The sequence below is a fragment of the Protobothrops mucrosquamatus genome, unplaced genomic scaffold (assembly GCF_001527695.2).
Source record: "Protobothrops mucrosquamatus isolate PMUCROS unplaced genomic scaffold, P.Mucros_1.0 scaffold1036, whole genome shotgun sequence".
Taxonomy (NCBI): domain Eukaryota; kingdom Metazoa; phylum Chordata; class Lepidosauria; order Squamata; family Viperidae; genus Protobothrops; species Protobothrops mucrosquamatus.
Window position 1 is genome coordinate 468,276 of NW_015387268.1, and position 23,308 is coordinate 491,583.

The window sequence follows — 23,308 nt, forward strand, 5'->3', positions numbered from 1 at the left end:
GAGACACATTATGAAATAAAATGAATTCTTGATTATAGGTTATAAAAGGGGAAGTTACAATACCTCATTCAGTGGAAAGGCTATCCACTGTCAGAAGCTACGTGGGTGAAATGTATACATGTGAAAGCAGAAAGGTTAATAAAAAAGTTTTATGATAAATATCCTCACAAGCCTTGAGGAAATACTTAACATGCTTTTTGTTATGTTTTTGTGTATGGGAATACAGGATACTCTTTCCTTTTGAGAGGGGCTGACTGTCAACTCTACAAATGAGCATGGCTGCAGCCATTTTTTTCTTCTCATTCTAGGTTTCCACATAGAACGGAAGGAGGATTGCCCAGGTGCTTCGTTAGTTAAAATAATCTTCTGTCCTGTGGGAACCAAGGTCATCTGCTGCTCCCATGGGTAGGGACTGGGCGTTGCATAAAAAGCCCGCCAAATGAGTATATTGGGGGACGTAGTTGCTTGCATAGTTTTGTGGGTGGGACATTTAACTTTGTAATTGGGCAACTGTTACTTGTGTATTCAGACTTGGTTTCACTTTTGACCGTGCTGATACTTTGTAACTAATAAACATGTTCTTTGAGGAATCTGCAAGCCTTAGAGTTCTGCTTTATTCATCTCTGTCTATTGGAACCATGACACTGGACTTGAGGGAAGCCTATTCAATATCTTCATCAATGACTTAGATGAGGGAATTGAAGGGAAACTCATCAAATTTGCATATGACGCCAAACTGGCAGGAGTATCCAACACCCCAGAAGACAAACTCAGGATCTAAAAAGATCTTGACAAACTTGAACAATGGGCCCTATCCAACAAAATGAGCTTCAATGTGGAAAAAAGCAAAGTTTTACATTTAGGCAGGAAAAATCAAAGGTACAAGTACAGATTGGGCAAGACCTGGCTTAAAAACAGTAACTGTGAGAGGGACCTTGGAGTCCTAGTGGATGATCACTTAACCATTAGCCAGCAGTGTGCAGCAGCAGCCAAAAAAGCTAATACAATCCTGGGTTCTATAAACAGAGGCGTAGAATCAAGATCACACGAGGTATTAGTACTGCTTTATAAAACCCTAGTAAGACCACACCTGGAATACTGCAGCCAATTTTGGTCACCATATCACAAAAAAGATGTTGAGAGTTTGGAAAAAATTCAGAGAAGAGCAACTAAGATGATCAAAGGCCTGGAGACTAAAACATACGAAGAACGGCTGCAGGACTTGGATTTGGCTAGTCTAAAGAAAAGAAGAAATAGGGGAGACATGATAGCAGTATTCCAGTATTTGAGGGGCTGCCACAAAGAACAGGAGGTCATGTTATTCACCAAAGCACCAGAGGGCAGGACAAGAAACAATGGTTGGAAACTGATCAAAGAGAGAAGCAACCTGGAATTAAGGAGAAACTTCCTGACAGTGAGGACAATTAACCAGTGGAATAGCTTGTCCCCAGAAATCATGGGCACTCCATCATTGGAGATTTTTTAAAAAGAGGCTAGACAGTCACTTGTCTGAGATGGTATAGGTTCTCCTAATTGAGCAGGGGGCTGGACTAGAAGACCTCCAAGGTCTTCCAGCTCTATTCTATTCTATTCTATTCTATTCTATTCTATTCTATTCTATTCTATTCTATTCTATTCTATTCTATTCTATTCCCCAGTGAGGAATAAGGAGGGGGTTGAATGGAAAACTGCATTTAACTGCCCTTTGGGTTGCTACCAATTCTGGCTGATGCCATTTGGGCTGCAAGGGGCGCCAGCAGTATTCATGCAATTAATAAATGAGGTCATGCATGAATACCTGTACAAAAGGGTACTGTTATGCCTAGATGACATTCTAATTTATACCGAAACCATGGAGGTGCACATAAGGCTAGTGAGGGCAGTTGCATAAAGCCCAGTTATACGCGAAACTATCTAAATGTGATTTCCACAAGAACAGCCTAGACTACCTGGGGTACCACATCTCCAAGGATGGGGTGGAAATGGACCCTGATGAGAGTGATCCTGGAATGGGAGGCCCCTTGGACCCAGACACAGTTGCAGAGTTTCCTGGGATTTGTGAACTTTTACTGGCAGTTCATCTCCACATTTGCCCAGATAGCCCTGCCCATCATCAACCTGCTCAAGACGGGTGGATGGGGCGAAGGATGAAACCCAAACCGAGTCAGCCACTAAATTGGTCCACTGAATGCCAAGCAGCCTTCAAAAAACTAAAGTGGCTCTTTGCTCTTTGTCCAAAATCATCTAGATTTTTCTCTTTGCTCATTTCTTGAGAATGGTATGCAAGGGAGAGGAATGGTATCTAAGCAACCAGGAGCTTCTGTCCCAGGAGTTTTTCTGGAAATGCCTACTGGACAGTTGACATTAAACAATCTCTCCATTGTAGCAGCCTACCTGGACCCCACCAGGAGGTTGGCAGCTTGAAGATGTCAGCAGTTGACAGAGGAGTGGATGGAGGGGTGAGACTTGAGAGAGCTTCCTCTCCAGAAAACTATGTGGGCAGCTAGGATGCAGGGGCCTGCACACACACACTCCTAGTGGCAGCCGGCCTCCCCACTCAGGCACCCAGGCAGCAGTGGGGCTGCCACCCAGTACATCTTAGTGCAAGAGGACCAAGATCCACCTCCCTTCGGTTTGATAGACAGCCCAATCATGTGGCTTACTTCCTGACCCAGGTCTGGAACTACATGGAATGCCATGGAGCAAGGTACCCAACACCATCACATCTAACCTAGAGGGGGATGTGGCGGAATGGCTGGTGTCTCTCCATGATGAAGGGGTTCCAGAGTTGCAAGACTTGGATGCCTTCGTACAGGCATTGCAAGACAGATTTGAGGACCCTACAGTGACCCAGCACAGGGAGATCTGCATCCGCTCCCTACGGCAAGGCAAGTGGCCAGTGACAGAGTACATCTGAGACGTTTGTGATCTTGCGGCTCAGCTGAAGAATTGGCCTGAGCATATGCTGGTCTACCAATTCCGTGAGGGGCTGAGCAAGGAGCTGTTTCATAACTGCCTGCCCCAGGGAGACCAGGCAACCTTTGAGCATGGTACTGGTTGGCCACAAACATGGAACTCAACCTGATGCAGTACCAGGAGCATGCAACATGTGGGAGACGAATCCACTGGATGGCCAAGAGATGCCCAGCACCCTGTGGATGGAGAGAAGAGGCAACCCTTCCATGGGGAAAAAGCCCTGCCAGAGCTCAGGACCATGTTTCCGATGTGTGAGCAAAGGCCTTCAAGCAGCCAACTGTCCCATGCCATGTCTAGTATCGGTACCACAAGCCCCGGCCAAACCAAAGCTGGAAAAGCCCCCAATGAGGCCAAGAGAGATGACCTGGCAGGCCAACATATTGTAGAGATGTCTCCCCAATCCAGTGAAAGGGAGACAACTCCGACCCACAACAAGCCCAACTTGGTCTTCTACGAGAGCAACAGCGAAGGGGAAGATGACCCAATGGTAAGCGGCACCATCATCCCCATGACAGCTCGAGTGGAGATTCAGGTGCCCTCCTCGGGAGTAAGGGGGGTCTTTATGGCCTTGTTGGACTCAAGGTGCACCCAGTGCCTAATCAGCCTCCGGACTGTGCAGAAACTACAGTGAGGTTGAGGAAGTTAAGGCGGCCCATGGGGTTCTCTCAGCTAGACAGTTCCCTTACAGGAGGGGCAGCAGCAGCTTGCCTAACAGAGTCAGTGAACCTTAGGGCTGGGACCCACATAGAGACTATCCGTTTTAATTGTGGCCCCTGGAATGACTAAGACCGTGGTCCTGGGCCTAGCCTGGTTGAAAAAATGGAATCCATCAGTAGATTGGGGCAGCAACAAGTGGCGAATGATAAAGAAAGCCTCTAGCCAGAGAGGCCAGCTAAGGCACTGCGTGCCAGCCACAAGCCTGCAAGCCTGCAAGTGAAATGAAAATGGAGTCAGTGAACACACTAAAGGGGTTAGAGCCGCTCATTCCAAGTGAATACCGAGACCTAGCAGAGGTGTTCAGTGAGAGGGAATCAGAAGTGCCCCTGCCCCATCATCCCACAGACTGTGCTATTGAGATTACAGAATAAGAGTTGGAGGGGACCTTGGAGATCTTCTAGTCCAACCCCCTGCTGAAGCAGGAGACCCCTACAGAAGGGGTACAGAATAACAGAGCCGGAAGGGACCTCAGCAGTCATCTAGTCCAACCCCTGCTCATTTGAAGCCTACCTTCCCCTCCCTGGTTTTTCTGGACAATTAGCCCACAATTGAAATAAGATTAGTTTGGCATGATCTGTTTTTAACCTGTGCTGGCTACTAGTTATGTCTTTGTTTGCTTCTAGTTGTTTGCAGATCTGTTTTTTGATTATCTTTTCTAGGATCTTCCCAGGTATTGAGGTTAAACTGATTGGTCTGTAGTTTCCTGGGTCTGTTTTTTCCCCCCGTTCTTGAAGATGGGGACCACACCAGCCTTTTTCCAATCCTCAGGTACTTCCCTGGTGCTCCAGGATTTTTGAAAGATGTAGTGCAGCGGTTCTGAGATAACATCTGCCAGCTCTTTCAGAACTCTGGGTGGAGCGGTTGCTCTTGTGGTGGTGCAGAGACAATAATTTGGTTCTCAACACTGCTAAGATCAAGGAGCTTATAGTAGATTACAAGAGGAATAGATCAGACATTCAGCCCTGATCATCAGCAGAGACTGTGTGGAGCAGGTGGCCAGCTTTAGGTTTATGGGTGTTACCATAAAGGAGGACCTGACCTGGAGTGCTCATGTTATAGCATTGGTTAAGAAGGCCCAGCAGAGATTACATTTCTTGAGACTTCTCAGGAAACAACAACAATTGAAAAACTGCTGGTGACCTTCTACCGTTGCTCCATAGAGAGCATTTTAACCTATTGCATTTGTATGTGGTTTGCCAAGTGCACAGCAGCAGACAGGAAAGCACTCCAGAGGGTCAATGATTACCATCCGGTTGCACTGACATCCACCATCATGAAATGCTTTGAGAAGCTAATAAAGGACACTATTGTATCTAGCCTCCCGCCAGCATTTGACCCACTTCAGTTTGCCTACTGACCAAATTGCTCTATGGATGATGCTATTTCTTCCGTTCTCCATCTGAGCCTGAAGCACTTAGAGGAAAGAAATACTCATGTGTGTTTGCTGTTTGTCGACTTCAGTTCAGCGTTTAACACAATCATTCCCCAGCATCTAGTAGACAAACTGGGCCTTTTAGGCTTAAACACTCCTTTGTGCAACTGGATTCTTGATTTTCTTACCAACAGGCCCCAATATGTGCGAGTTGGAACAAATATCTCCAATACCATTTTCTGAGCACAGGTTCTCCTCAGGGCTGCGTCCTAGGTCCGCTGCTGTTCATCCTTTTGACTCATGACTGTTGTGCCAGGTTTGCCACCAACCATATTGTGAAGTTCGCAGATGATACAACAGTAGTGGGCCTTATTCAGGATGACAAGGTGGAAGCTTACCTCAAGGAGGTTGAGGGGTTGGTGAACTGATGTAAGGAAACAGCCTAGTTTTAAATACCAGGAAAACCAAAGAGATCATTGTTGATTTCAGAAAAGGCAGGCACAGCCACACTTCTCTGTGCATTAATGATTCACCTGTGGAGATGGTTACCAGCATCAAATTCCTGGGTGCCAGACATATGAACACAGGAGGACAATCTTGGCACAAGAGAAGCGAGCACTCCGTAAAGCCAGAGCTGCAAATGCTGAAGCAACAGTGTCCACATTTCTCTGTTCAGTGTGTGGCAGAACATTCCGTGCTAACATCGGTCTCATCAGCCATCTACGGACACACCGTTGATGGCCCACAATCCACAAGATGTCAAGGTCTTCATCAAAAATCGATGGACGAACAACAGGCTGACTTGGTCGCTCAACAATGAGAAACTGGTGAAGTGGGCACAGCAGCGCCTGCATTTTCTGCATCGCATGAGAAAAGCACATGTTCCTTCTCCTGCCCTGACCACTTTCTACAGGGGGATGATCGAGAGCATCCTGTCATACAGCATCACAGTCTGGTTTGGAAGCATCACTGCTTCAGACAGGAAGGCGGTGCAGAGAGTGGTGAGGATGGCCGAAAAGATCATTGGCAGTTCCCTCCCTCCCATCCAGGACATAGCTTGAGCAGGGTCCATAAGATTATCCGGGACACTACACATCCTCTTCATGACCTGTTTTCCTTGTTACTTTCTGGGAGGAGGCTTCGTGGTATCCATAGCAGAACATCCAGATTCAGCCAGAGTTTCATTCTATACAGCATTAACCTTGTGAACTCTCAAGCTTCCTCCTTCCGTTATATATTCAAGATGGACAGTATTTAATATTTATTTGCTACGTATATGTAGGGATGTGAGTCTATACATATGTTGTTCATAGTATGTTTAGGTGTGCATCATGTATGTTTCACTTTGAGAGCGGGCAACTAAATTTCATTTTTTATGTGTGCCGTTGTGCCGACAGTAAAAAAATGACAATAAAGGTTATCTTATCTTATCTATTACCATCGCCCAGAGATTATTGGCTGCCCTCTCCTCCCCCCCCCCGGACGAACTGTATAGTTCGCTGTCTTAGGAAAGCTCAAAACATTCCTAATGACTCATCTCATCCCAGACATTCTTTTTTTGAACTATTACCATCTGGCAGATGGCAAGGATAATAAAAACAAAGACAAATAGACTGAAAAATAGTTTTTATCCCAGAGCTGTAACCATATTAAGTACTACCGTATAGTGCAATATTGAAGTGCAATATTAGGGGCAGTGCAATGTTGAATAGAATGTGAAGGACGTGTGTATATATGTTCTTATTTGGGTTTTTACTTGTGTGTAGTGTGCATTGTGGACAGCATTAATTTTGTTGTGAGTTACACAATGACAATAAAGATATTCTATTCTATTATGGACTGGGTATGTACTGTAGCAATTTGTTCCGATGATGCAGCAGCTATTACAGGAAGAGCTTTGGGCATGATAGCACGAGCTAAGACATGAAACAGTTCCATTGTTTCAAATCATTGCATCTTGCATAGACATGCACTTGCTTCTAAATGGATGAGCCCATTGTTACATGAGATTTTGGAGGATGCTGCAAAAATAATAAATTTCATCAAAAGCTGGCCACTGAATGGACATTTATTCCGACAATTATGCAAGGATTTGAATTCTGAACACAGCACTCTTCTCTTTCATACAGAAGTACATTGGTTGTCAAGAGGTGAAACATTGAGATTATTCGAGCTACAAGATGAAACACACCTGTACCTGACGAATGTTTCATCACCCCTAGCAGAGAAGTTTGAAAATGTCTTCTGGGTGTCCTGCCTTGGCTATTTGGCTAACATATTTAAAAAGCTAAATCAGTCACTTAATCAGTCACTGAAGGGCAACGGTCATAATGTGTTTATCATGGAAGACAGTTTGTGCATCCTACAAGAAAATCTCCCTGTGGATAGGCCAAATAAAGAAAGGAAATATTGCATCATTTCCCACTGTGTCAGACTTTATTGAACTAAATTCTGTTGTTGACACTGAAGACATGGAAACTGCCATCAAAAATCACTTGGAAAAATTGCCCACCGAGTTTGTATTGTATTTTCCATTCGTGTCAAGAGGATGTGGTACCGAATTTGTTGGGTTGCATCGCCCTTCATTATGGACAATGTTGTAAACTCTGACCTTTCCTTTCAAGAGCAAGAAGCACTTCTCGAATTGACATCAAACTGCAATTTGAAGGAACTTTTTAATGAAAAAATACTGACCGAGTTCTGGAGCCAAGTTGCAAAACTGTACCTGGAAGTGGGGGGAAAAGCTATCGTAGCATTACTGTCATTTGGTTCCACATACTTGTGCAAGAAGGCGTTTTATTCATTAATGTGTATAAAAACTAAGGAAAGGAATTATCTTCAGCTGGAATCTGACTTAATTCTATCAGTAAGCACTCTCCAGCCACAAGTGCAAAGATTAACGTCAGAGAAACAGGCACAAGTTTGCCATTAAAAGTGTGGTAAGTGGGTGTACTTTTATCACTTTTTTCCTTTTTTTTATCATCAAGTTTTTGACACCTTGCTAAGCCGCTGCTAAGCCACTCAAATATTGTCATGTCCTAAAGGTGGTACAATCTGTGAAAAGGTTGAAAAGCCCTGTTTTAGTGGACCACCACCTAGGTATGAGCCAGCATTCTGCTGCAGCTGCCAATACAGTCCTGGGCTGCATAGTAGAAGGATAACATCGAGATTACAAAAAGTGATAGTACTGCTTTATAGTGCTTTGGGAAGACCCCACTTGGAATAATGTGTCCAATTCTGGTCACCAGGATATAAAGAAGATGCTTGTACCCTAGAAAGTAGTGCAAAGAAGAGCAACTAAGATGTTAAGAGATCTGCAGGATGAATCATACAAAGAACAGTTAAGGAAATCAGGTACATTTAGCCTGATGAAGAGAAAAATTAGGGGTGGTATGATAGCTGTACACGAGCGGCTGCCATAGACAAGAGGGGTTTGACTTATTTTCCAAAGCTCCTGACAGTAGGACAAGAAGCGATGGGTGGAAGCTCCTCTTGAAAGAGAGATCCAACCTGGAGAACAATTAATCAATGGAACAGCTGTGGGTGCTCCATCCCTGGTGGTCTTCAAGAAAAGATTGGACACCCATTCTTCCATAATGTATAAGGTCTCCTGCCATGGGCAGTGGGTTGGACTAGAAGACCTCCAAGGTCTCTTCCAGCTCCATGATTCTATAATTATATCCCCAACAGCTATTTTTTCTTGAGGAAGTCTGGTCTACTTTTCTTCCTGTCACTGGTACACTTGAGGATGTCTGCATGCTGCATGCTTCTCCAGATGTCTCCACGCTTTCTTCCAGGGCGAGGATATGAAATCTATTGCTCAGCTCCAATGGGGCTGGACTAGACTGGGCTGGAATGCAGGGTCATTGTTCTTGGATTTTTTTGGGTGTGTGTGTGTGTGTGTGAGTGACTTGTTGCTATTTGTCTACTTCTAAAGGTTCATTTTATCTTGTAATGTTTGTTCCTTACTGTGTTGAGTTTGGTTTGTCTTCTTCCTTTAACTGGAATTTCCCATTTTGTTGTTTGAGTCTTGGAGTAGTTAGACTTGCCTCCAGGGTCTTAACTTTTTCCTCAAATAATTCATTCAGTTTACACTTAGTGCAGATATAATTTGGGTCACGAATGAAGTCAAATGTATGTGTCCCAGGATAATGTTGCAGGATCCAATCTGGGTCTGTCACTGAGACCAGAAGTTTAATATTCCAAGCTAATTTGAGTCTTCTATGGGCATGAATACATACGTAGCACAAATAAGATGCCAAGAGGAAGGAGAAAAAAAACATAACTTGCTACTTTTGGAACAGCATCAACTGCTCAGGAAGATGATTTGACTGGGATCAGGAATAGCCAATCAAATTGGGGTGCAATGGGAAATGAGCTACTTTTTAACTTTTTAAATGCACAGCTGTTTAATCCTATCTGAATGGCATTTCACCCCTACATTTAGTGGCACTGTTGGGAAGAGACATAACATCTTCTACCTGGGATTTCACCAATTCCTTCTAATTTAAGGTTTGAATCATAAACGATGCACTAAACTATCAAGATAGAAATCTGAATGGGGGCTATGCCAAAGATTCTCAGGTTTAAACTTCTGAGAGAAAAGTATAATATTATTGAAAAACATTAAACTAATTTTTCTCACCCTGTTCCCACCGCAGGCCCTTTTGGACCCTATCCCTGGCCAAGAACTGAATCCTCTTGCTCCTCTGCTCAGCTTAGGAATCTGAATTCAAGCACCTGGATAGAGGGCTGTTCAGCCTCCACAGGAAAAAAACACACAGACACACACAAGCTAATTAGTTCAACTGCTAAGATTTTTTTCTATCCCATGGAATCTGCCTTCCTGCCACTGACTTTCATTCTGATGTGATCCGCCTTCAAAGGCTTCCTTCAGGGATTTGAAGAGAGTCCACCCCTTTGTTCTCCCTAAGGTTGGTCTCCTTAGTCTTTTCCCCTACACTTCAATTTGTGTCAAAGCTGAGTAAATGAAGGTACTTCCTGCTGCAATGGCCAGGAATTTTGTTCCTTTCCCTTCCCAGATGTGATTGAAAGTGTGAAGCAGTCCTCCCCAGAGCAGTGGGGCTTTTCCTCTGATCTGTCGCAGGTTCCAGGCCCATTACTGGAAAGCTGAAAATGGGAGAGCAATTTACAGACAAGGGCTGAGTATGGAATACTTTCCTACTGTTCAGACTTCGGGACAACTGAGAATGCAACAAAGTTCAGTCACTGAAAATTAACAAATAATTTTTCCCCAAGAAATATAGAACAAAAAAGGAACGAGGAAGAAAAGGATTTGTGCATGAAAAGAGGAAATGAAATCACTGAGAAGAAAACATTCACCTGTGAGAATGCCAGAGCAGCGTTCACCACGAACAACGCAAGCACAAGAGTTCTCTTGAGGAGGGAACAGCCATGAGGAATTTGGTGGTCCCAGTTGGGTTTGACTCTCCTCATCCTAATAAAGCAAGAAGCAAAACCTGATCACTAAAGTATGACTGCAAATATCGCTTCAATCTGGAGGCTTTGAAGCCTGAGAGGGATCCTTCCCAACATGTTTATTGGAAATGTTGAGCTTAGAAGCAGAGTGATTGTTTCCAGCCCAACATGAGCCACTGGCAGGGGTAGTTAATTTAGCCAAATATTCAAAATACCCCTGCAATAAAGAGCCTCCAGGTATTTGGGGATAAATATCCGACAATAATCTAGCACACAGTTGATGAATAAAGGGGAAATGATTTCTAAGTAAGCTGAAGTGCAGGAACCCCCGTTTTCCTGCTATGAGGAACCTGGAATGCTGACCCCCCCCCCCCACACAGTCCAATTTCAGTTGAGTGGTTGACAGTTCAGGGCAACTCTTCTTCCTCTTCCTTCTATTGCTAGGCAAGACTGAATAAGGTTTCACTGCAGTGCTACTAATTTTGTATTGGTTATTCTAACTCATTTTTCATGTCTGATTATAATTTTATGTTAGTGTTATTAGTCACTCCAAAGACAATTTGTAACAGGAAATGGGACAGAAATATAATACATAAAAATGTGGTGAGCTATATCTTAACATGGCCCCTGCCCTGGGGAATACCCTCTCCCCTTGGGATCCGCAGGCCCTCCCCACCCTTCCGGAAAGTGGCTTTTCCCCCAGATATGGGAAGAGGGTGAAGAGCTAAGTCGCAATGGGAGGGCTGGTGGTGATGTCACTTTTTTCTGTTTCTGTTTCTGGTTTTACTGTTTTTGTTTTTACTTTTTGTGTGATATGATTTGTTATAAGCTGTCTGGAGTTCTGGTTTTAAAATAGGTGGTCATGTAAATATTGTAAATCAATATTTTAAAAAGGTATTACATGTAATGAGCAAAGCTATGTGAAGGCTTTCAAAGAGGCACTCTGCAAAGCGCCCTTCCTTAAAGCATTTTCTGAACAGTTCACGGCGGTTCCTCTGAAAGCTTTGGCCAGCGGCTTTCCTAGGTGCACAAGCAGCTGTGCTCACAGCGGTTGAGACAACCAGGGAAAGTCAAGATGCTTCTGGAGCATTTCTTTTCAACGCTCCATGCAGCCCTAGCAGTCAATGTAAATAGAGTAAAATAATATTCTCAACCAAGATTAAAACGTAAGTTTTTTGTGATGCTGATGGACCTCTGATTCTGCCCACTCATCATGCCCTTCCACTCCACCCTGGAGCATTTAATGGGATGCTCTTCTGGACAATGAAAACTGTACTGGCTGACCAGTGGAAATAGCACTGGCTTGGCAACAGCTTATTCCCCATTTGTTAAATACTTTAACAAGCCTAGTTGCCAAATGTTTTCCAGAGACACTAAAATTGAATCAGCAGTGCTGAACATTATCTACTTACTTTTGTATAAATATACTCTTTAAAAGGAGCACACACATCTCCTCTATTCTGTGGCCCAAAATCAAGGATTTACTCACATCCTCTTAAAGAAGGTTGGGTGCCTCCTCCTCACCCTACACCCCACCCCACTGCTTCTGGCTGCCAAGAGACTGAACTTCATAAAACTCTGCTCATCTGTGGCTGTCGCCATCAGCAGCAAAGACTCTGCACATTCCCAATTACACACAGTGCACAGATTTGGTCTGTGGTCTGAACTGGCTGCCGGCGAAGAACCTGGGGCAATCCGACCCAGACCAGTGTCTGCCAAGGCCAGCCCTGGGAGGAGATTTGCCTGCATCTGTCCTGGAGGAGCTTTTGAGCCAGAGGAAAGCAACACCCCTCAGCCTTTCTTCTCTCAGGAGGCCTACCCGGTGGGTGATCCCAGTGGAGCTTTGCTCATTTAAAGGAGCAGCCACTGAGGACTGCTGCAGCTCCTCTACTGAAGGGGCTCAAAAAATGTTCTGAAACTGTGCCAATTCAAGGGCATCCTCAGAAAAGCCATTCCCCCCTCCCACAAATGCTTTGAAGGAATGAACTGGCAAACTAAAGGTTTTGGAAATTAGCAGCCCCACGTGCAACTGTCAACTTTCATTCCATTTTGTGTAGACCTAACACAAATGCTGGTTTTTAGGGGAGAATATAAAATTCTAAGTTGTGCACTGCAGAACATTATTTAGTTATACCTTATAGTTAAATCCTGATTTGATATCTTTAAAAATGGTCATTTAAGTTGAGACCTGAATGCTTTTACTTGGTGAAAAAGGGACGCCCAAGTGCAGTGCAACCCGTTTGTGCCCTGTGAGACTGCGCAGTGTGAGACTGCGTAGAACCGGGAGTCGTGGGTTCGAGTCCTGCTCCCAACCTGCCCCACAGAGGCGCTGTTGGGGGGAGGTTTACTGTGACTGTTGCCTTGATCGTGAGAAGCAAAGGTGAGCTGTGTACCCCTCAACTGCCGGGCGCTTTGGTGCCCCGGACGCGGAGCGCCCCTTCCTCAGCCTAAGCAGCAGACCGCCGGGGAGTGGCGGAGGGGGGCAGGTAGCCCCCCCGCCGCCGGAGCGACCCGCGGGCTAGGGAGGCGCTGACCCGCCGCTCGGCCGGAGCCTCCAGCCCGCGGGTTACATAACTGCCGCCCCCTCCGCCTCAGAGTCCCCTGCGCCGGCCAGGCGGCGCCCTGCCAGCGAGCGGGAAGGGGGCCTTTCGACGCCCACTCGGAGCCCCTTTCACTCCGACCGCCCCCCCCGTTTCCCTTTGGAAGTTGGCCGCGGTCAAACGGCGGCCGAACAAACCTACCTCGAGGGGGGGACGTCCTGCCAGCTGCCGCAGCGATGCTTAACGCCGCTCCCCGTCTGTCTGCGGAGGCCGGGAGCGGCGGGGGGGGGGAGGAGGAGGAGACGCAGACGCCTCTCCCCCTCGCTCCCCCCGCGCCTCTCCTCCAACTTCAAAGACAGCCGCGTCCCACGAGGAGGAGGAGGGAGTTCGCCGCCGCCGCCAGGCTCCTAGACGGGAGGGGCGGCCGCCCCCGCCCCGCCAGCCGCGTCCCCGGCCAGATCGATGGAGAAAATGTCCGAGCGAGGCCCGAGCAAGGCGGGGGAGAGAGGAAAATCGCTGCCGCTCCGCCGGCACCTGCAGTGGACCATCCGAGGACGAACTCGGTGCTACCCAGCCCCGTCCGGGGATCAAGCGCTGCCGCCCCTCCTTCGCCAGCAGTTTCGCAGCCCCCGAGCTGCCCACAGCGCCGGGCCCCAGGCCAAGAGGGCCTGCATGGAGGAGGGGAGATGTTCAGGGGTTCGCCCGCTTCCCCCGAGATTCCCAGTTGCGGAGCCGCCGCCCGCTGAGGTGGAAGGGAGGGGGAGATGCTGGGCCTGAGGATGAGGGTTGGTTTGGATGCCCCTTCCTGTACAATTGCCCTTCCGGATGGGACCTCCAGGGACAGTTTCCCAAGCTGTGCCACCTGCAAGGGCCAGAGCTGTGTCAAACCAGCCCTGCCTGGGCCCAAGGAGGTGAGATTTATCTCTCAATGCTGGCTTGTTTGCGATGGAATCATAAGAAGTACAATTACCTATTTTGGGTAGTATGTTGGCACTGAGGGAGGAGGATCTCTGCAGTTCAGGCTGAACAGTAGCCTCCGTGGTGCTCTCTGAGCTTGGCTGCTGCGTGCAGATGTTTCGTTACCTGACTGGGAGACATCATCAGAGCAGGGCATCAACTCCCAAAGATTTTCTGAAAAGCTTTTCAACTATCCTTTGGAAGGCCATGGCAGTGGCAGGAGGCAAGTTTGGCAGGGGCAAGCACCTGCAGCAAGGACTCCCTGGTCATCTGGATCCGTTGAGCTGAATCCTCCTAAGCTCTTAAGAGACTCAGGCTCCGAGCCTCACTGGGTGACTGGTTCCCTGGAATGCATTTGAAAAAAGACCCAGGGACCAATACAAGGTTCACAGAATGGCATGATGTGACACTGATACTCTAAGGTTGCTTGCTCAGCAACTCCTGTGGCACTTGGGGAAAACAAAGGTTTCCAGCGCTTTCTCAAAGGCAGCCCACAGACAGTAGGTGATACCAGTTGCAAGATGACACAGCAGTTGACCTTATACTATTTTAGACAAGTGACTGTCCAGTCTCTTCTTTAAAACCTTCAGTCTTGTAGCACCCACAACTTCTAATGGCAAGCTGTTCCACTGGATAGAATAGAATAAAATAGAATAGAATAGAATAGAATAGAATAGAATCTGGAAGGGACCTTGGAGGTCTTCTAGTCCTCCAAGGTCTGCTCAAGCAGGAGAACCTATACCATCTCAGACAAGTGATTGTCCAGTCTCTTCTTAAAAACCTCCAGTGATGGAGCGCCCACAATTTCTGGAGACAACTTCTGTTCCTCTGATTAATTGTCCTCACTGTCGGGAAGTTTCTCCTTAATTCCAGGTTGCTTCTCTCTTTGGTCAGTTTCCAACCATTGTTTCTTGTCCTGCCCTCTGGTGCTTTGGTGAATAACGTGATCCCCTCTTCTTTGTGGCAACATCGCAAATACTGGTGTAGCGTTACCCCCTCAGAGGCCATCAAAGCCCAGGCCCTCCCAGCCCTGCTCCCCTCCGTCGCGCTCTGCAGCTGCGCTCTCAAGGTGTTAGTGAAATGTCTTTTCTAGCAGAAGCTCACATGAAGTGAGGAGGTGGCAGACTCTCGTCGTCAAAGGGGCTTTCAGGAACAAAGATGACCAGCCCCTAGCCCCAATAGTAAATGTGTGATGGTGTTTAACAGCCCCAGGCAGTCATAGCAGCAATACTCAATGATTTAACAGCAACCGTTTGGAAACAAATGGTGTGGGGAAAACCCCGGCTCCAGGCAGCGATAGGTACACAAATGAAAGTAGTCAGTGTTCTGCAGTAACAGCTCGCCCTGCAAGGGCAACTCCCAACAATGTCTATAACTTGCACAAGTAACAATAATCAAAGTTTGGAAGGCTGCTAGTCTTCAAAGCAATAACGACCAGCCTCTCCTTCTGTCGTCGCTTGCAGTCTCAGGTCTCGTTGGTGTCAAAACCCCTCCCCCTTTCCTTTATTGTTAAAATTTGAATTTAACAATAGCAACTTTCTCCTCACTCTCTCTCTTGCCTCCGCTCGGGATATCCCCCCTGTGAAAGAAAGCAGTAAATTCCACCTTCTCACTCTCTCGCACTCTCTCCTTCCCTCTCCTTCACAGAAAGGGATCAGCTAAAACCTCAAATCCCTCTTCGACTTCACCTGGTCTCTCTCCGACAACAGCCACAACAACCACCCCCACCGCCCTTTCTTTCCTCCTTTTTCTCCCCCCCCCCATCCACATCCGCCGCACCCAAAACCAGCAGCAGCTGTCCAAGCTTCCCTCTCCCCGGGCAGGCTCCTGCAAAGCCTTTCAGCCAGCCCCACTACACTGGAATACTGCTATCACGTCACCCCTGTTTCTTCTTTTCTTTAAACTAGCCAAACCCAAGTCTTGCGGCCGTTCCTTGTATGTTTTAGTCTCCAGGCTTTTGATCATTTTAGTTGCTCTTCTCTGAACTTTTTCCAAAGTCTCAACATCTTTTTTGTAGTATGGTGACCAGAATTGGTTGTAGTATTCCAGGTGTGATCTCACTAGGGCACGGGTCAGCAACCCGCGGCTCCGGAGCCGCATGCGGCTCTTTGAGCCACCTCCTGTGGCTCCGGAGCCTCCTCCGCCATTTTCAGAGAGAGACAGAGACAGAGACAGAGACAGAGAGGCACTTGCGGTTCCCTTCTCTCTCTCTCTCTCTCTCTCTCTCTCTCTCTCTCTCTCTCTCTCTCTCTCTCTCTCTCGCAGATTTGCCCCCTCGCAGAGCTCCTGATTGGCCCTGCAGCTGGGTGCCCTGCCCCCCTGGGAGAAGAGTGGCCAGGAAGGGCTGGCCCAGTCCGAGGTGCATGCTGGGAGCAGCCCAGCAGAGCCTCCGTTGAAACGGCCAGCCCTCCCGCAAGCCACGGCCCTGGTTGGCCAAGCAGCAGCAGAGCCGGAGATGGAGGGTGAGTGGGGGGGAGGGAGGGGGCTTACCTGCACGAGGCGGAGGGGCAGCAGAGCCGGCCTCGTGTCTCCCCGGGCTGGGCAGCAGGCCTGGCGGGGCCGGCAGGGGCATCGGTTCCTGCCCCTCCCCGGGCCGGGCAGTAGGCCCGGTGGGGGAAGCGGCTGGTGGGGGCATCGGTTCCTGCCCCTCCCCAGGCTGCTGAGCCGGCCTCGTGTCTCCCCGGGCTGGGCGGCAGGCCCGGCAAGGCCGGCAGCCGGCGGGGGCATTGGTTCCTGCCTCTCCTCAGGCTGCTGAGCCAGCCTTGTGTCTCCCCGGGCTGGGCGGCAACGGCGGCCGGCAGGGGCATCGGTTCCTGCCTCTCCCCAGGCCACTGAGCCAGCCTCGTGTCTCCCCGGGCTGGGGAAGTGCGGCGGCTGGTGGGGGCATTGGTTTCTGGCCGTCCCTGGGCTGCTGAGCCGGTAAAATCAACGGACTTGGAGGTGCTGCGGATGGCTTTTTGAGTCGCCGCGGACCTCCATTGACTTCCATGGGGACTCTTGCCAATGAAGGGGCCGATTGAAATCGCTTCAAGAATCGAGCTGCAGGATGGCTTTGAGTAGCAGAGACACAGAGAGATGCAAACGCGTCTCCACAGGAGATGCAGCAAGGGCAGGAGACAAGGAGGAGTCAGCTATGTCTGTGCACAAGCCCCGAAAGCTTTCTTCCTCTCCCTGATCTTGCCTTTCTTGTTGGCCCTCTGATGTAGGCGTCTGCTGGGTTTCCTCAACCTCCCCCCCATTTTATTTTAATCCCACCACCGCCTCTCTCTTTCGCAAAGTTGACATTCTGGGGACTCGGAGCTCGCTTTGCTCCTGGAGTCATTTGGCAAAGTTTGAAGGAGAGGCTGTCTGCTCCCACCTCCCACGGAGCAGAACTGCTGCTTCCTCCCCCTCCCAGTGAAAGAACCCCAGAGAGGTGGAAGAAGTCCTTTCTCCCACTTTCCACTTCCCATCCTCTCTTTTCCGAGCACCCCTCCCAGAGCGAGCCAGAAGCCTCAACTCCAGCCTCCCGCAGCAGGCTGAGATAGGCGAGCCCGAGCGGCCGTCTGCTGCCGTCTCGGAAGATTCACCGCAGCAGCTCTTTCTCCCCGTCGGCCTCCTCCTCCGCTCCCTGGGAACCTTCGCGCCAAAAGGCGGAAAGAAGAAAGTCCCAGAGAGGGAGGGCGGGGGGGAGAGCAGTCTTTTCCAAAGGGAGGAGAAGCCAGGACGGCAGGGAGGAGAAGCCAGGACGGCAGAGTCGTCTATACCAGAGCTGGATGGGGGGCAGGGCCGGCGCATGTCTCACCTTAAGCTCCACTCTTTAATCAAGCCCCGTGTTCTGTGCGCGCATGCGCGGGCACATTTTGCGGCTCCCATTTTTTTCTTTTGCAAGGGAAATGGGTCCAAGTGGCTCTTTCACTGTCGCAGGTTGCCAACCCCTGCACTAGGGTTTTATAAAGTACTAATACTTCGCGTGAGATTCTATGCCTCTGTTTATAGAACCAAGGATGGTATTAGCTTGTTTGGCTGCTGCCACACACTGCTGGCTCATGTTTAAGGGATCGTCCACTAGGACTCCGAGATCCCTCTCACAGTTACTACTATTGAGCAAGGTTTCATCTAATCTGTACTTGTACTTTTGGTTTTTCCTGCTTATGTGTAAAATCTTGCTTTTCTCCACATTAAAACTTATTTTGTTGGATAGGGTCCATTGTTCAAGTCTGTAAAGATCTTTTTGGATTCTGAGTTTGTCTTCTGGGGTGTTGGCTATTCCTGCCAGCCTTGTGTCATCTGCAAATTTGATGAGTTCCCCTTCTATTCCCTCATCTAAGTCATTGATGAAGATATTGAAGAGTACTGGGCCTAAGACGGAATTTTGTGGTAACCCACTGCTTCCTTCCTTCCATGTAGATGTAGTATCAATAAAGACGACTCATTGAGTACGTTTTGTCAACCAGTTATAAATTCATCTGGTAGTGATGCTGCCTATCCCACATTTTTCTAGCTTACCAAGAAGTAGGTTATTGTCTACTTTGTTGAATGCTTTGCTGAAGTACACAGCATTTTGCTGGTCTATTAATTTAGTCACTTTGTCAAAGAATGAAATAAAATTGGTTTGGTATGATCTGTTTTTAACAAATCCATTGTCAGAATCCAATTATATTTCATTTCTAGTTATCTACTACGGAAAAAAACCATTTCTGCTCTCTCTGGATTCTGTCATACTACGAAGGGGAAGGGGGATGAGCAGGGGGGTTTTATGGCTCTCACTTCCTTCATTAAACTTCAAAAGGACTGGATGTTGATTCTCACCAAGAGGACTGACCATAACAATATGGCCATCGCCTTTCATCTACTCGCTCTCTGAAGTCTCCCTTTTGCCGGCAGTAAGGGAAAAGGGGGGGAACAATGCAGCGCCTGGGGTCTGGAAAAAAGAGGATGAGGATCGTTGCCCGGAAGAACTGTGGGGTGGGGGGCTGCTTGGGAACACTTAAAACATTGAAGGATGGGAGAGAATTCCTCAGATCCTGTCTAGCACGCCTGCTATCTGTCATGTGTCTGACTAATGAAACACTTCAAAGAATTTTCAAGCATGGTTTAACCTAAAAAAGTCTTTATTAGTGTAGAGCATGTCAGCACGGCATGATGGATGCCAAGATCTGAATTTCCCTTCCCTTTGCACATAACATTCCAGGCATTTCCCCTCTCCTATTTTGGGGTCATGATTCACATCTTCCAATTAATCTGGAGGGCAAAGATTTACTTCTGTTCCCTTTCGCGGGCTTTTCTCTCCTCCCTCATTCTCATCTGAATTAACTCTAAAATTAACTCTAACAGTTCTGCATATTTTGTCAAAGCAAGCATATTCAATATTAGCAGCGTTGACATCCGCCCCCCCTTACAAAAAGGACAGATCCTGTAATGTAAACAAAAGCATATGTTAATGACTAGTTTTCGGTTTGTTGGGGTATTTCGCATGAAACCTTTTGACGAGCCTGTCAGTTTTCACCTCACTGGATTTCACTCAGGTGGCTTCAGACAATGGGTATCCCTTCCATTGTACTAGGTACTGCAATTTCCCTTTAAAAATTCTAGAGTCAAGAATACGTTTCACTTCATAGTGGGTCTGTCCTGCAACTACAAGGGGCCCAAGTGCCTTCTTCGGGGGAGGTCTTAAAGTGGAGCCCCGATAAGGTTTCAACAAGCTGCAATGGAAGACAGGGTGAATTCTCCCTAAAAGTCTAGGGAGTTTTAGTTCTATGGTGACCAGATTGATGATCCTTACTATGGGGAAAGGCCCCAAGAATTTTGGTCCCAATTTCTTGCTGGGCAATTTGAAGCGTAAATATTTAGTTGACAAACCTTTTCCCCAACTTGGAATGTTCTTTGGGGAGCCCTCTTTTTATCAGCCTACTTTTTATAGGTTTCAAAAGTCTTTTTTAAAGCAGTTTTTGTGTTTCTCCAAACTTTTTCCCACCCCCTCACCCATTGGTCAAGTGTCTGGGAAGCGGATGGCACCTGAGGGTATTCAGGTATTGGGCTGAACTCTTTTCCTGTGGCCACTTTGAAAGGCATGTAGCTGGTGCTGCTGTGCACAGAATTATTGTATGCCACCTCCGCAAAAGGGAGGAGGTCAGTCCAGTTCGTCTGTTGGTAAGAAACGCAGCATCTAAGATATTGCTCCACCATTTTGTTAGTGGATTCTGCAGCCCCATTGGTGGCAGGATGAAAAGCAGATGATAAACCTTGAGATGATCCAATTAATTTAAGAAAACTCCTCCAAAACTTCGCTGTGAATTGCACCTCCCTGTCCGAAATTATTCGCTTAGGGGCACCATGCAGCTGGTAGATATGTTTCAGGAACAATTTGGTCAGTCGTTGGGCAGATGGGAGTCCTTTGCAGGCGATGAAATGAGCCTGCTTCGAAAACAGGTCTATCAGTCAAGATGACAGTATTTCCTCTACTTTCAGGTAGGTCCATAGCTATTTCTTCCCATGGTTGAGAAGGATCTGCCATGGGTTGCAGTAACCCAGGAGTTTTCCCTGGGATTCTTTTCATTGTGGCACATACAGTACAACTTTTTACATAGTTTTCCACATCCCTTTTCAGCCCCGGCCACCAAAATTGCCGGCGGGTGAGGTGTAGGGTTTTCAAATATCCAAAATGTCCAGCCTGTTTTACATCATGGCTGTGTTTGAGAGCATTAAGACGGAGGGCTTCTGGCAAATATAGTTTACCCCCTTTGTAAGCCAAGCCATCCCTGCACGTTAGGGAGGTTTGATTATCTTTGAACCATTGATCGGTGAGGAGCTCTCGTTTTATTTTCTTTACCCCAGGATCATCAGGATTGGGGACCTTGCAAGGCATAAATTGAGCAGTAGTTTGTGGATTGGGGATAATTGCCTCGTTAACCTCCTCCCGTTCGCTTTTGTATTGGGGTAACCGGGATAGCGCGTCAGCTAGGAAGTTTTTTCCTCCTGGTATGTACTTTAGAGTGAAGTTGAAGTGTTAAAGTACTGTGCCCACCACACCTTCTTTGGGGACAATTTGCGGGGAGTTTTCAGTGCTTCTAGATTTTTGTGATCTGTCCATACTTCAAATGGCACCTTCCTCCCTTCTAGATAGTGTCGCCAGTTTAATAGTGCCCACCTAATCGTGAAGGCCTCTTTCTCCCAGATTGTCCATCTCCGCTCGCTTTCAGTAAATTTCTTAGAGGTGTAGGCGCAGGGTTGCAGGACCCCACTTTTGTTCTTTTGTAGTAACACAGCTCCAACTGCCACATTGCTGGCATCGGCTTGAATCACAAAGGGCTCCCCTGGGCAGGGGTGCTTTAGGACTGGTTCAGCAGCAAATAGTCTCTTTAACTTCTCAAAAGCTGTTTGACAGCTCATCGTCCATGCTAGTGGTTGGCCCGGTCATGGCTTCCCTCCTTTGCCTGTTTTGAGTAGTTCTGTAAGGGGTAGGGCAATCTTGGCAAAAGAGGGGATGAATTGACGATAAAAGTTGGCAAAACCCAGAAAGCTCTGGAGCTGTTTGCGAGTCTTTGGGGGCTGCCATTCGATTATAGCTTTCACCTTGGCTGGATCCATTTCAATGCCCTCATTGGAAATTCTGTAGCCAAGATAATCTAATCGGGTCTGGTGAAATTCACTGTGGGGAAAAATGCACATGCAGCAAACTGTCGTGCTCCCCCCACCCACAAACCTCATAACCTCTTGATACCCTTTGTCCCAATGAAGCAGCCAGAAGGTCATCCCCTTTTGACTTAATGCCTCACCTACCTAAACAGATAATATGCTTAAATCTCTTCCTGTCTTTGTTAGTTCTTTCTCCTTTTGATCTACCTGTATTTGTTCTTACCTGGTCTTTGACCATGTAATATGTTATTAGAAAATAGTTACTTACATGAAGACATTTTCCAATGAAGAAACCTTTGTCAGCATCTAATGGTTAAGCTGGTGTATGTAACAAGTATATAAGAAGCAATAAACTCAGAGTTTGTCAAGCTGTGTCCTGCAGCTTCAAACCTCTGCTCAAGACATGCCTGCGTCTTTTTCTTAGCATCTTACAATTCACATTTTGACAATTTGGCATAAAGCTTGGCATTCAATAGTTTCTTTAACACTTCTCTCACCAGCTTTATGTGATCAGTCATATTCGTGCTGTATATCAGGATATCATCAAGATACACCAAAACCCCTTTGTACAAGTGATCATGTAGGACCTCATTAATCAACTGCATAAATACGGCTGGGGCCCCCTGTAGTCNAATTCACATTTTGACAATTTGGCATAAAGCTTGGCATTCAATAGTTTCTTTAACACTTCTCTCACCAGCTTTATGTGATCAGTCATATTCGTGCTGTATATCAGGATATCATCAAGATACACCAAAACCCCTTTGTACAAGTGATCATGTAGGACCTCATTAATCAACTGCATAAATACGGCTGGGGCCCCCTGTAGTCCAAATGGCATGACTTTGAACTGATAGCTCCCCATAGGACAGTTGAAGGCAGTTTTCCACTCGTTTCCCTCTTTTATTCTCACCCGGTAATATGCCTCTCTCAGGTCTAATTTAGTCCCTTAGCCAGATGGGTTATTTTATTTTATTTATTTATTTATATTTTTACCCCGCCCTTCTCCTTGCGGACTCAGGGCGGCTAACAGCCTAATAAAAACAAATACAAAAATACTACCATTAAAAACATAATTAAAAGGAAATATTAATTTGGCCTTTGTTATTTTAAAAATTATTTTAAAACCCAACTAAAAATTACCCCTTAGGCCAGTCCTGCTAGCTTAAATAGCCACGTCTTGAGGGCGCGGCGGAAGGAAGGGAGATCTGGGATCACCCTGATCTCTGGGGGTAGTTCGTTCCATAGGGTGGGAGCTCCCACCGAGAAGGCCCTCCCCCTGGGGGTCGCCAGCCGGCACTGTCTGGCTGACGGCACACTGAGGAGACCACTCTGTGGGAGCGTACCGGCCGATGGGAGGTAATCTGAGGCAGAAGGCGGTCTCAGAGATATCCAGGTCCGATGCCATGGAGCGCTTTGAAGGTGATAATCAACACCTTGAAGCGCACCCGGAAAGCCACTGGCAGCCAGTGCAGCTCGCGCAGTAACGGCGTCACATGGGAGCGACGAGTCCCTCCCAACACCGCCCGCGCGGCTGCATTCTGGACTAACTGGAGCCTCCGAGTGCTCCTCAAGGGGAGCCCCATGTAGAGAGCATTGCAGTAGTCCAGGCGGGAGGTGACAAGGGCATGGGTGACTGTGCGCAAGGCGTCCCGGTCCAGAAAAGGCCGCAACTGGTAGATCAGGCGTA